Source organism: Sinocyclocheilus anshuiensis, unplaced genomic scaffold, assembly GCF_001515605.1.
Source record: "Sinocyclocheilus anshuiensis isolate Anshui unplaced genomic scaffold, SAMN03320099.WGS_v1.1 scaffold2319, whole genome shotgun sequence".
Lineage (NCBI taxonomy): Eukaryota > Metazoa > Chordata > Actinopteri > Cypriniformes > Cyprinidae > Sinocyclocheilus > Sinocyclocheilus anshuiensis.
The window spans coordinates 263,520-277,631 of NW_015539850.1; positions in this window are offsets into that span (position 1 = coordinate 263,520).

Below are 14,112 nucleotides of genomic sequence, written 5' to 3' on the forward strand. Positions count from 1 at the left end.
AAAAAAAATAAATATATATATATATATATATATACTGTATATAATTTATAAAGTTGAGAAAAGTTGAACTTTATGTAAAAGTAGTGATTAAACTGATGTGATTCGCCTTCTGTGAGATACTGGAGCTGCAAATACTGTTCCAGAATGAGAGTAATTCAGTTCATCTTATCTCAGCATCTTATTTTTACTAGTAATAAACCACATTTGTGATTATACTGTTATTCAGTCTCCAGCAATAGAAACGCCTTCCGTGACCAACAATACAGTTAGTGTAGATCTCCAGCTGTAGAGCAGTGTTAGTGTGCTGTGATCTGTAGAGCTGTTAGAAAAGCCTGAACTAAAGAGCTGTTATTATGAACTGGATCTTATTAGAGGAGATTCCACACGCTGATCCAATCATCCACCTCAGCTTCCAAAGACCCGGAGGGAGAGCATACGTACGTACATGTGTGTGTGTGTGTGTCTGTGTGTGGTAGCTTGTTCCTCCTTGTAACAATAGCAGAGGTGACTGGACCTACAAGAGCACTGACAGCTTTACGACCCTTGTGCCAGAGCGAGGAAGAGAATTCTGGGAAAAGAGTTCTGGACTCAGTCCCAGACAAGCAGGTGTGTGTGTGTGTGTGCGATAGGTTGGGCAGGTAGTGTTTCACACAGGCTTGTTTGAGTTTACAGCACCGAAGAGCCTGAAGAATCCAGATCGGGTTTTTCTTTAGTTGAGCTGGTCCAGGGGCTGAAACACAGCCACTTTCATACCTCAATGCTTCATTATTCAGCCCAAAAACGGCTTACTTAGACATAAAGAGACTTTTACTTAGTAATTTGGCTGACAGTATGGTAAAGTTTTGCATAGGTAAAGGTAATACCTGTAAACATGGTCAATCTTTAAACAATCTTGTGTTTGATACTAAATGTCTACACTGCAAAAAAAGAAAAAAAAGTTCTTACTCAGTATTTTTGTCTTGTTTTCCAGTAAAAATATCTCAACATTCTTAAATCAAGATAGAAAGTCTTGTTTCCTAAAACATATCAAAAGTTAATTGATTTTTTTCTTAAAACAAGAAAAATACTTAATTCAAAGGAAAAACAAGTTTATTTTTTCTCATTTCTTTTTTCAAAGACTTTTTATTTAGTCATTTTGCTTCTCAAGTTTTTTTGGCAGTGTAAACTGCCTCCGAGTGTATTTCTGTATCTATAAGATTTAATGTCAAAAACTTTGCAAATAAAATGCAGTCTGGTAACTTTTAAGCACAACTTTGTTTCATAAACTCATATAATCGTGAGCAAACTGATTCCAGAAGTTGCGTATCAGTCATCCAATGCAATCTGAAAGAGTGATTTTAGCAGGCTTTATGCATCAGACAGTCACTGAACGCTAAACGACACAAAAGTGCTTTATTAATGACAGCAGATCAGTCTGGCCCTTCACCCCTGTCTGGAGGAGGAATACTAATAATGAAGACAGTCGAACGTGTTCCCAAAGCACATTACAGAGAGGAAAGAAGGCCCTGTTAACATGTAGTATTAGCATGCCTTTAAAATGCATCTCTAGTGATGACTTTTGATGGGATTTTGTTAAGGGGAAGGACAAACCGGATCCCTTTCGTTTACACCTGTATGCATTGCAGTGCATTTATTATGGTATTATTAAACGAGACAGATGTTAATATCAGCTATAAATGGGCTCACGCAGGTGTTGGTTAAATCCAGTGTTGGGGGTGATGCATTACATGCATTAATCAGATTACTTTTTTCAAAGTAACTAGTAAAATAATGCATTACTTTTGAATTTACAAGAACATATTGGAGTCGCTTTTTCAAATAAGTGATGCTTGTTACTTTGTTTCCTCGTGTATTGACTGACAGCTCTCCCTTTGAGAGAAATCAGGAGTGAGTGCAGAGGCGTTGTGTTTGTGTGTGAACATGATCTTACTGTAGATCTAGACTAAATATCAGCATGCATTTACACAAAAACAGATTCAGTATTCCTCAAAATAAATAAAAACAGTCAAATGCAAACTCAGAATATGATATAAACCTGCAACAATTAAATATGTTAAATAACACAAATATCCTTCAAGTATTATTGACGAATATCTTTGCTGCTGACCTGCGATGATCCAATTCAGCTACACTAATAAGCAAAAATGACTAGGTTAACATCACATTTTTGTTTCATTGCTGAAGTAAGAGTGTTGAACTTTTTTCTCCTGTGTTCTATTCTTCATGCATTTCAGAATGACAGCTGCACCCTTTACTCATTTCACTTTTGGTGAATACATATGCCAAAAATAGAACTGTTTTTAATATTAAAAACAAACAAGCCCAGCCCAGATGAGAAAAAATAAGGCAAAAGTAACAACCCGTTACTTTCCATAAAAAGTTACTTTTTTAGGGAGTAATGCATTATTATAACTTTCCCCAACACTGATCTGCAAGAGCTCTGATTACTGTGACTTTTAATGTTTTATTCACTGCTTAAACTGGGTAATATTTAAGAGCAGAACTCCTAGAACGCACATGAAACGATGTTTTGAATAATGCTAACAGGGACGATTCTGCTAAAACGGTGTTAATCTCAAAGAACAGAGAGAATAACCACGTCTTCTCATGCTGCCGAGGAAATGTGAGCGCTCTTGTGTAATCATATTTGGGTGAAAACTGAATCTCCGAGCGATGTTTTATCCTGGAAATTGACTCTTTTCTGAGGTGAAGTTGGATGTTCTTACCTCAAACGTCTGATTCAGAGTCGAGATAAAGAGATCAAACCGGCGTTACAGAACAATACTGACATCAGGAGTAATTTAGGATAGCGATCTAACCTGCCTCTTTTGGATTCAGAGCGCTCCGCTCCACACAGGTGACAGCTGACTCATAATCTGCATTTCAAAGAGCGCAGGAACACGAGAGCCGCTTAACTCTGGCAGGCTCGACACTGATGCTCCGCAGATACTTATAAAACCCCTCCTCTGGCATTATGCAATCGCTTTAAAGACACGTTTCTAGGTGGAGAAGAAGGGGAGTGTTTTATTCTGACTGAACTTGCCACACACACACACACACACACACACACACACACACACAGATATGCTGTGATCCTTCTGTGTGCGACGAGGGTTTATTCTGGATGAACACGGATCCGTCTGCACCTGGAAAGAACTACTTTAAACCTGATATTAATCTTAGTGGATGTACACATTGTAGGAAATCTGACCAACCTCCAGTTCTAGGGTCAGTTAATGTCCAGAAGCACGCAGAGGTCAGAAGGTCACCTCAAAGGTTTTGACCTTTTCAGCTTCTTGTAATGGATGTGCATTGTTTTCTGTCTCTGGATGACTGGCTGTGTTTTAAAATTGTTACACTGACGTTCAAAAGTTTGTTTTTTTTTAATCAAGGACGCATTAAATTGATCAAAAGTGACAGTAAAGACATTTATAATGTTACAAAATATTTCTATTTCAAATAAATGCAGTTCTTTTGAACTTTCTATTCATCTGTGAATCCTGAAAAATAAAACATATCACGGTTTCCACAAAAATATCGTGCAGCACGACTGTGTTCAACACTGATAATAATCAGAAATGTTTATTTTTCTTGAGCAGCAAATCAGCATATTAGAATGATTTCTGAAGATCATGTGACACTGAAGACTGGAGTAATGATGCTGAAAATTAATAATAAATTACATTTTAATGTATATGCACATAGATAACATAATAACTAAATAAAAACTGTATTTTTACTGTATTTTTGGTGAAATAAATGCAGCATTAGTGAACAGAAGAGACTTCTTTCAAAAAAAAAAAAACATTTAAAAGATTTACCGACCTTCATCTTTATAAATGTGATTGACATGTAAATGTGTTGACGTTCATCTGTTTGATGCAGTTTAGTTTCAATAAATGCTCCTCATGGACTGTAGAGGAAGATTTGAGTTCTGAAAGTTACAGTATGTTTACATTGTCCAGTGAACTCTGATCTGAACAGACTTGATTCCTCCCCATTTGACTCCTTCGAATCAAAACGGCTTGTAGAGTTTGTGCTGGTTGTTTTACCGCGGGAGGGCAGGTGATTCTGCTCTGGGGATTTCTCTTTACTGGCATCTGTAAATGTTCTGCACTGATGTTTCTAATTACAGACGAGCCCCTCATGCCTAAAATAAGCACAGGCCTTTCTGAACGCCTTTCAGCAGGCAGTAATTCAGAGGTGATGTGAGAAATTATAGTTTATGAGGCAGGAGGTCACAGCAGACAAACACACGGCTAACTGGGACGTTTACACACTTCTATCACACACTCTTTAGGGCTCCGCTGGGGAGATGTTTAATGTGAACGGCTCCCATCCAGAAAACCATCCAGCTACAGACAAATCCAGGCATATTTTAGTGGTATAGTTCACACTGTTATTCATTGGGGAAGGACATGCTCCTGAATGCTGAATTTTTTTTAAATGCCTAATAAATGAGAAAATCACTTCTGAAAGCTGAAGAGTGGGTGCTATAAAATTATTTTTGCACTTTCAATAAATGGTCTTGAAAAGGGTTTTGCATTGTAAACATTTCAATTAACATCAAACTCAATCCTGTTTACTGTGATTTGATCCCTTAATGTTAATACAGAAGTCTGTCCATATGTTGTGAACCACAATGCTTCATAAACACCCTTACATAAACCAAAGAAATTGGTCTACGAGAAAAAAAAAAAAGAATCACAGTGTAGTTAACTAAAACCATAAAAAAGTTACTTGAAATAAAATAAACATGAACTGAAATTAAATTGAATTAAATTAAATTAAATATAAAAAACCTTGAACTTTTTTTATTTCAGCTAGTTGTCAAAGCAACATTTTCATTTAGTTTAACTTAGTATACTAAAATAACTAAAACTAAAGATGAAATAAAATTAATAAAAACTACATTGACATATTTAAAACAATAAAATTACACAAAAACGGAACAAAATTATTAAAACTTTTACTAAAATTAAAATGAAACAAAAAAAGCACAAATTTTAAAACTTCAAAACTCAACTTGATTTAATTTAAAATCTTTTAAAATTTCATTTAAATTGGATTTTAAATTTAAAATGAAATAAAAAATCCAATGCTGTGAAATTGTTTGTGCGTTTGCAAAATCACTTCATGCTCTATATTTTTATTTTTTTTTGCAGTTTAGTTATAAATGTAATAAATGGTTGTGTGTCTGTCTGTAACAGTGCAGAAACAAAGGACAGCAGAGAGGTGTGTGTGTGTGTGTGTGTGTGTGTGTGTGTGTGTGTGTGCACCTGCCGCTCTGCTCACCGCAGGTCTGTTATCAGGCATGGCAGCAGCACAGACAATACACTAATGACAGCACGCCATCTGCTTCTGCCCCAGGACAGTGGCTAGAGTGAGTGTGTGAGAGTGGGAGAGTGTGAGAGTGTGAGAGTGTGTGTGTGTTATAGAAAGTCAAAGATTGAGTCTGATGAGTGTGTCCCAGTCGTGTCCTCAGTGGTCTGTGCTGTGTTTTGGGGGTGAAGTTCATTTCTTTGCTGGAGTTTGAAGGTACTGAGTTTATCTGTGACCTACAGCTGGCGTCCTCGACGGCTAAACACGAACTCCACAGAAAGCTGAGCACTCAGATCCCCTCGTGGACCCTGAAGAAGCACTGGGCCGTCTGCAGCGCTGGTGACAAACGTCCTTCTTCCCCCACAGGCCTGTCCACGGCACTAAAACTCCTGTCTGCTTCTGCTGTCAGACAGCGACAGCCTTATTAAGCACACAGACTAGATAACCTTCACTAAATCACTAAATCAGGGATTAACTTAGTGTTTTGTCGTTTTAATACTGTAGTAAGTCTGTACTTTCTGCAGGAAACAGTTAAATTCACTTTTTTATATACACGTCTATTTATAATTTTATTTAATTTTTTTAATTTTGTTCAAACGTTTGGGGTCAGTAGTACTTTTATTCATCAAGGATGCATTAAATTAATCAAGAGTGACAGTACAGACATTTACTGAATAATGTTACAAAAGATTTCCCTTTCAAATAAATGCTGTCCTTTTGAACTTTCTATTCATCTGTGAATCCTGAAAAATAAAATGCATGACGGTTTCCACAAAAATATGAAGCAGCACAACTGTTTTCAACATTTAAAATAATCAGAAATGTTTCTTGAGCAGCAAATCAGCATATTAGAATGATTTCTGAAGATCATGTGACACTGAAGACTGGAGTAATGATGCTGAAAATACAGCTGCGCATCACAGAAATACATTACAGTTTAACAGATATTCACATAGAAAACAGATATTTGATATTGTAATAATATTTCACAATTTTACTGTTTTTACTGTATTTTTGTCAAAATATATGAGTGAATGGTGCAACTCCAGGTTACTCCATATGAGAGTCCCCTTTAGTCACAGACACACTTGTTGTTATCACAAGATAATGACATGTTTTTTCTCAATGCAAACTATTCTGAAAATAAAATCTCTTACAGCACCTTTACTTCAGTGATGCGGTTCAGTACTTCTATGAGATGTGTATTTATCACTAATATCATGACATCAGTGCGTTCATACGGTGTGAATAAACTCTGACCACACATCAAATCAAGCACACGAGTTAAAGACACCATCAGCATAATGGCCAATCACAGTCTCTGCTGGATCAAGGTTTCTTGTCTGTTAAATGTGATCTTTCCACAGATGCGGCTCTAATGCGCGTTACTTAAGGTGTGTTTCTCACGAGCGCACGGATCTTTAATAATGTCGACTTTAGTTGAATCTGACAGCCGAGGGCGAGAGTACTGTTCGTTAAACCGCGCTCCTCTGGCAGGCTAATCGTAAGGGTCAAAGGTCGTGGTGAGACAGGATAAGGGTCGTTTCTGATGAATCACTTACAGGTTTGTTTTAACCAGTGAACTGAGACTCTGATCTCTTTAGCATGGAGAGCTGGAGTCAGTGTGTGTGTGTTAGAGGAGTGTGAGGAGATAATGAGACGTCCTCCTCTCGCCTCACCTGCAATCTAAAGAGAGTGTGTCTGTGTGTGTGTGTTTGTGTTTGTTTGTGTGTGTGTTTGTGTGAGTTTCTGTGTGTGTGTGTTTGTGTGAGTTTCTGTGTGTGTGTGTTTGTGTGAGTTTCTGTGTGTGTGTGTTTGTGTGAGTTTCTGTGTGTGTGTGTTTGTGTGAGTTTCTGTGTGTGTGTGTTTGTGTGAGTTTCTGTGTGTGTGTGTTTGTGTGAGTTTCTGTGTGTGTGTGTTTGTGTGAGTTTCTGTGTGTGTGTGTTTGTGTGAGTTTCTGTGTGTGTGTGTTTGTGTGAGTTTCTGTGTGTGTGTGTTTGTGTGAGTTTCTGTGTGTGTGTGTTTGTGTGAGTTTCTGTGTGTGTGTGTTTGTGTGAGTTTCTGTGTGTGTGTGTTTGTGTGAGTTTCTGTGTGTGTGTGTTTGTGTGAGTTTCTGTGTGTGTGTGTTTGTGTGAGTTTCTGTGTGTGTGTGTTTGTGTGAGTTTCTGTGTGTGTGTGTTTGTGTGAGTTTCTGTGTGTGTGTGTTTGTGTGAGTTTCTGTGTGTGTGTGTTTGTGTGAGTTTCTGTGTGTGTGTGTTTGTGTGAGTTTCTGTGTGTGTGTGTTTGTGTGAGTTTCTGTGTGTGTGTGTTTGTGTGAGTTTCTGTGTGTGTGTGTTTGTGTGAGTTTCTGTGTGTGTGTGTTTGTGTGAGTTTCTGTGTGTGTGTGTTTGTGTGAGTTTCTGTGTGTGTGTGTTTGTGTGAGTTTCTGTGTGTGTGTGTTTGTGTGAGTTTCTGTGTGTGTGTGTTTGTGTGAGTTTCTGTGTGTGTGTGTTTGTGTGAGTTTCTGTGTGTGTGTGTTTGTGTGAGTTTCTGTGTGTGTGTGTTTGTGTGAGTTTCTGTGTGTGTGTGTTTGTGTGAGTTTCTGTGTGTGTGTGTTTGTGTGAGTTTCTGTGTGTGTGTGTTTGTGTGAGTTTCTGTGTGTGTGTGTTTGTGTGAGTTTCTGTGTGTGTGTGTTTGTGTGAGTTTCTGTGTGTGTGTGTTTGTGTGAGTTTCTGTGTGTGTGTGTTTGTGTGAGTTTCTGTGTGTGTGTGTTTGTGTGAGTTTCTGTGTGTGTGTGTTTGTGTGAGTTTCTGTGTGTGTGTGTTTGTGTGAGTTTCTGTGTGTGTGTGTTTGTGTGAGTTTCTGTGTGTGTGTGTTTGTGTGAGTTTCTGTGTGTGTGTGTTTGTGTGAGTTTCTGTGTGTGTGTGTTTGTGTGAGTTTCTGTGTGTGTGTGTTTGTGTGAGTTTCTGTGTGTGTGTGTTTGTGTGAGTTTCTGTGTGTGTGTGTTTGTGTGAGTTTCTGTGTGTGTGTGTTTGTGTGAGTTTCTGTGTGTGTGTGTTTGTGTGAGTTTCTGTGTGTGTGTGTTTGTGTGAGTTTCTGTGTGTGTGTGTTTGTGTGAGTTTCTGTGTGTGTGTGTTTGTGTGAGTTTCTGTGTGTGTGTGTTTGTGTGAGTTTCTGTGTGTGTGTGTTTGTGTGAGTTTCTGTGTGTGTGTGTTTGTGTGAGTTTCTGTGTGTGTGTGTTTGTGTGAGTTTCTGTGTGTGTGTGTTTGTGTGAGTTTCTGTGTGTGTGTGTTTGTGTGAGTTTCTGTGTGTGTGTGTTTGTGTGAGTTTCTGTGTGTGTGTGTTTGTGTGAGTTTCTGTGTGTGTGTGTTTGTGTGAGTTTCTGTGTGTGTGTGTTTGTGTGAGTTTCTGTGTGTGTGTGTTTGTGTGAGTTTCTGTGTGTGTGTGTTTGTGTGAGTTTCTGTGTGTGTGTGTTTGTGTGAGTTTCTGTGTGTGTGTGTTTGTGTGAGTTTCTGTGTGTGTGTGTTTGTGTGAGTTTCTGTGTGTGTGTGTTTGTGTGAGTTTCTGTGTGTGTGTGTTTGTGTGAGTTTCTGTGTGTGTGTGTTTGTGTGAGTTTCTGTGTGTGTGTGTTTGTGTGAGTTTCTGTGTGTGTGTGTTTGTGTGAGTTTCTGTGTGTGTGTGTTTGTGTGAGTTTCTGTGTGTGTGTGTTTGTGTGAGTTTCTGTGTGTGTGTGTTTGTGTGAGTTTCTGTGTGTGTGTGTTTGTGTGAGTTTCTGTGTGTGTGTGTTTGTGTGAGTTTCTGTGTGTGTGTGTTTGTGTGAGTTTCTGTGTGTGTGTGTTTGTGTGAGTTTCTGTGTGTGTGTGTTTGTGTGAGTTTCTGTGTGTGTGTGTTTGTGTGAGTTTCTGTGTGTGTGTGTTTGTGTGAGTTTCTGTGTGTGTGTGTTTGTGTGAGTTTCTGTGTGTGTGTGTTTGTGTGAGTTTCTGTGTGTGTGTGTTTGTGTGAGTTTCTGTGTGTGTGTGTTTGTGTGAGTTTCTGTGTGTGTGTGTTTGTGTGAGTTTCTGTGTGTGTGTGTTTGTGTGAGTTTCTGTGTGTGTGTGTTTGTGTGAGTTTCTGTGTGTGTGTGTTTGTGTGAGTTTCTGTGTGTGTGTGTTTGTGTGAGTTTCTGTGTGTGTGTGTTTGTGTGAGTTTCTGTGTGTGTGTGTTTGTGTGAGTTTCTGTGTGTGTGTGTTTGTGTGAGTTTCTGTGTGTGTGTGTTTGTGTGAGTTTCTGTGTGTGTGTGTTTGTGTGAGTTTCTGTGTGTGTGTGTTTGTGTGAGTTTCTGTGTGTGTGTGTTTGTGTGAGTTTCTGTGTGTGTGTGTTTGTGTGAGTTTCTGTGTGTGTGTGTTTGTGTGAGTTTCTGTGTGTGTGTGTTTGTGTGAGTTTCTGTGTGTGTGTGTTTGTGTGAGTTTCTGTGTGTGTGTGTTTGTGTGAGTTTCTGTGTGTGTGTGTTTGTGTGAGTTTCTGTGTGTGTGTGTTTGTGTGAGTTTCTGTGTGTGTGTGTTTGTGTGAGTTTCTGTGTGTGTGTGTTTGTGTGAGTTTCTGTGTGTGTGTGTTTGTGTGAGTTTCTGTGTGTGTGTGTTTGTGTGAGTTTCTGTGTGTGTGTGTTTGTGTGAGTTTCTGTGTGTGTGTGTTTGTGTGAGTTTCTGTGTGTGTGTGTTTGTGTGAGTTTCTGTGTGTGTGTGTTTGTGTGTGTGTGTGTGTGCATGTTTGTGTTTGTTTGTGTGTGTGTGTGTGTGTGTGTGTGTCTCACAGGATGTAAAGTATTAAACCACCTGCCTTGCTTGGCAAAAGTTTGTCACATGACAGAAAGGAACAGGTTTACAGGTATAAACAAGAACAAACACACACACACACACACACACACACACACACTGACCCCAACAGGTGCTGAAGTTCATGTTTCAACATTACATTCATTTTTCCTGATCTGTTCCACACTGAACATCCGGATCTCTCTCTCTCTCCAGTAGTTATAAATATATGTACACAGTTTTGGGGAAAGTTACTTTTAAAAGTAATGCGTTACAATACTGCGTTACTCCATAAAAAAGTAACTAATTTAGTTACTTAGTTACTTTTTATGAACAGTAATGTAGTAAGTAACTCTTAGTCTGTAATGAAAGTGTATTGAGTGTAATATATTATCGAAAAAAGAATGCTGATTTCTTGATTGGATGAGGAGATGTGGGCGTGGCACTCTCAATGGAGGCGGAGCTAAATGCAGTGGGTTGTAAGAAAGGGGCGGGGTTTGAGAGGATTAAAATGATTAGAGAAGTCTTGTATGTGTCACCAGAGAGAAATCATTTCACCAGATGATCCAGTTATGACATTCTGATTAATGAGGTCAAAAAAAAAAAAAGTCAATAATATGCATTTAGAAAATAGATTAATTTTAATTTCATGCCAACTTTAAGATGGTATATTAAAATACAACCAGCCTAATTATTCAGTGTTTCCTCAAACCTGATTAGTCAATTTTTCAAATACATAGCTGCAATTTGCTACTGTACATTAAGTCCAGTTCGATTTGATCTTGCACTCAGATGTACAGTAGCAGGAATTCAGCCAATCACGTCTCAGCTCTGCAGAATAATGAATAAATCAGCACTCAGAGCCTGAGGAGGGTGAGGCCTGCAGGGGGCGAGTCATGTGACGTTCAGCTCAGACCAAACCAATGAAAACACTTTACACAGCGACACTGTTTTAGAGATCCTGCATCTGTTCCCGCTCACTCCTGTCTGTCTGTATCTGTCCCTCATTCACTGCCAAATCTCACACAACCCTCTGTCTGTCTGTCTCTCACATCTGAGTGTGTTTATCTACTCATATGGCGACATATCATAGACTTGTATTGGTTTTATATAAAGTTAATGAAGTTAATGACTAACCCTAACCCTAACCTAAACCAAACCAAACACCTAAAGGAAAAAAAAAAATAAATCTAAGGACACTTGTCATAATTACATAGTTGTTGTTAAAAATCATCCTGTTTTGTACGTCAAAGAAACCTGTTATTTTATTGTATTTATTTATTTTTATTTTATTTTACCATCTTAATTTAATTTACTGCTATTTTAATGCTAAATGGAAACAGCAAAGATCTTTCAAAAGTGGTTCAGATGGATCAAATCCAAACACTGTAACATTCTGGCCAATTAGAGAGAGGGGGGGGGGGCGAAGTCACGGCAGTAAGTGAGTGTGTTGTGTTCCTTGGATGCAGCAGGAGACTGAGAGAGAGAGAGAGAATGTGCTGGTTTATAGAGAGAGACAGCGAGCGCGCGCGCGAGAGAGAGAATGTGTATGTATGTGCGTGTGAGAGAGAGAAACCGTGAGAGAAAGAGAGCTAGATGTGTGTGTGTGTGTGTGTGAGAGAGAGAGAGAGAGAGTCATAGGTAAAATTCAATAGAATAACAGCTCATCTGCCCCATAATCTCTCTCTCTCTCTCTCTCTCTCTCTCTCTCTCTCTCTCTCTCTGGATGAGTGTGGACAATAGTCTCAGCAGTGGCCCCTGATTGCCTCTTTTCACATGTTAATGAGCATCTCTGCGTTCCTCCTCTTTCTCAAATCTCCACAAATTATACAGCAAACACAGAAAAGGAAAATCCTACGGCTTTTTTTATTCAACAAACTGACATGTAAAAGCGAGTGTAAGTGTTGTCCTCCGCCGCTCTGATCGGCAGCTAATTGTAGCCGTCAATTGTATAAGATGCTCTTTTACTTCAACACAACCTGGATCAAACACAATCAACTCTCCTGCCTGTTTAAGAGAGAGAGAGAGAGACGGCGATGCTCGTTGTCACAGTGATGACTGCATTTATTCGCATCACACATTTGAATATAAATATTTGTTGATTTGCTCATTTTGCGCCTGGCTGAGATCTGAACGCTGTCGAGGATCTTAAAAGACTGTTTTGAAGTGCCGCCGTCTGTCTGAACGTGACGGAAAAGAAAAACAGACAGACAGAAGAGTATTCACGAATATTCGCAATTCAACACTCACGTATTTTATTGCATTTATAACCGTTAATACTTAATGAAAATATTAAGGACACAAATATTTATTCAGATTCAAATTTATTTAGTATTTATGAAAACATGCAAAGTGGCATCCAGTCAGCTTCATGTTTTTATATTGTGTATTTTTGAATGACTGATGAGTAATTGACCAATCAGCATCCAGGAGTGGAAGGATCTGTTTCATAATGCACTTTTGTGTTGTTTATTTATCACAGATTATGACATTTGACATTGCATTTGATAGTGAATCATTTGTCTTATGTAATATACAGCAGTATGCTCTTCCTCACAGCAGATTTTAAAATAGAAAGAGGAAAATGTGAAGAATCGCTCACTCACACATGTACACAAACACAGCCCGGCGTACTTCCACAAGAGGGCCGAATCCTGCAGGAGAAAGCCACGTTTTATTTCATAGGATAAATTAAATTTCACACCCCTGTGAAGTTTATACAGCACAGAGCAGCAGATTTTACAAGATTCATATGCAAATGTGTGTTGAGATTAGAGATACAACAATTATTCTGGTTCATGATAAATTATTCATTTAACAACCGTCAATTATTAATTCCACAGAAACAATAAGCTGTGTTTCTGTAGGCAGAGTTTCCTATTTTAACAGACCTTTACCTCTCTCTCTCTCTCTCTCTGTGAACTCTGTCAGAATTAATCGTGAATGTTTTCCATTTCCTTCTCTGCCTCAGAAAGCCAGAGCATCAAAATAGTTACAAATGTGTCATTGCACTGCTACTTTTACCTCACTGGAGACCTGACCTCTTTAGCGAGAGATACTCGGAATCATCGCTCTCTCCGCCGAGCGTCTCTCGTTTGATGTGTGCAAATGAAGAGAGTCGGCTAATAATCAGATCATTGGTGTTCAGAGTTCTTCCTCTGCACAGAACAAGTGCTACATGTGAAAATCAATAGCTATTTGATGCATACGGCATCTGTAGCTGCGCAGTCAGTAGCCCAGCATGCTGTTATATACAGTAGACTGAAGCCGTATGAGCGCAGGAGCCTGCGGCTACAGCACAACTCATTTCATGTGTTTGAGAGACTTTGAAATCACTCTCTCTGCTAACTCTGCACTATAATTGTCCATCAATCTGCCATGCTTCTCCTTTTCTTTTCTTGTGTCTGTGCGTGTGAGATACGCTCACCATGTACAGCTGTCATTCACATTAAAATGCATCTGTGAATGGAACAGGTCTGTTGGGTAAATGCATAATTAATAAGTACAGATGAGAAATCACTACCGCATGTAATGCATGTGCATGCATGCTGTATTTGCACAGAGGTGGATCTGTGAACAGTCGGACAGGCTTTTTGGCTGGCGGTGTACATGCACACATGAAGATATGATAATTATGCTAATGAAATACACGCCTGTAACTCTAGTACTGTTGTGTGCGGCGCAGTGCGGTTTATAATGACTATGAAAATGAGCTAGCAACACAGGACAGGGACCCCAGCAGTTCATACAGGAAAATGACATGTATACTGATGAAGGAAAAAAATACATTTAAATTTTTTAACAGCAAAAAAAAAAATGGTGTAGAAAAAATGCTCACTCAGAATTTGCAAGTAAATTTCACAAATAATAAATGGGAAATAATGCATTGAATTAAATGTGAACTTTTAAAATAGAAAGACCGGAATAATATTTTCTTGTAAAACCTGCTCCAAAAATGTTTTTTTTTTTTTTTTTTTTTTTTTTTTTTTTTACAGGGCTTTTTTTTTTTTTTTTAACACAT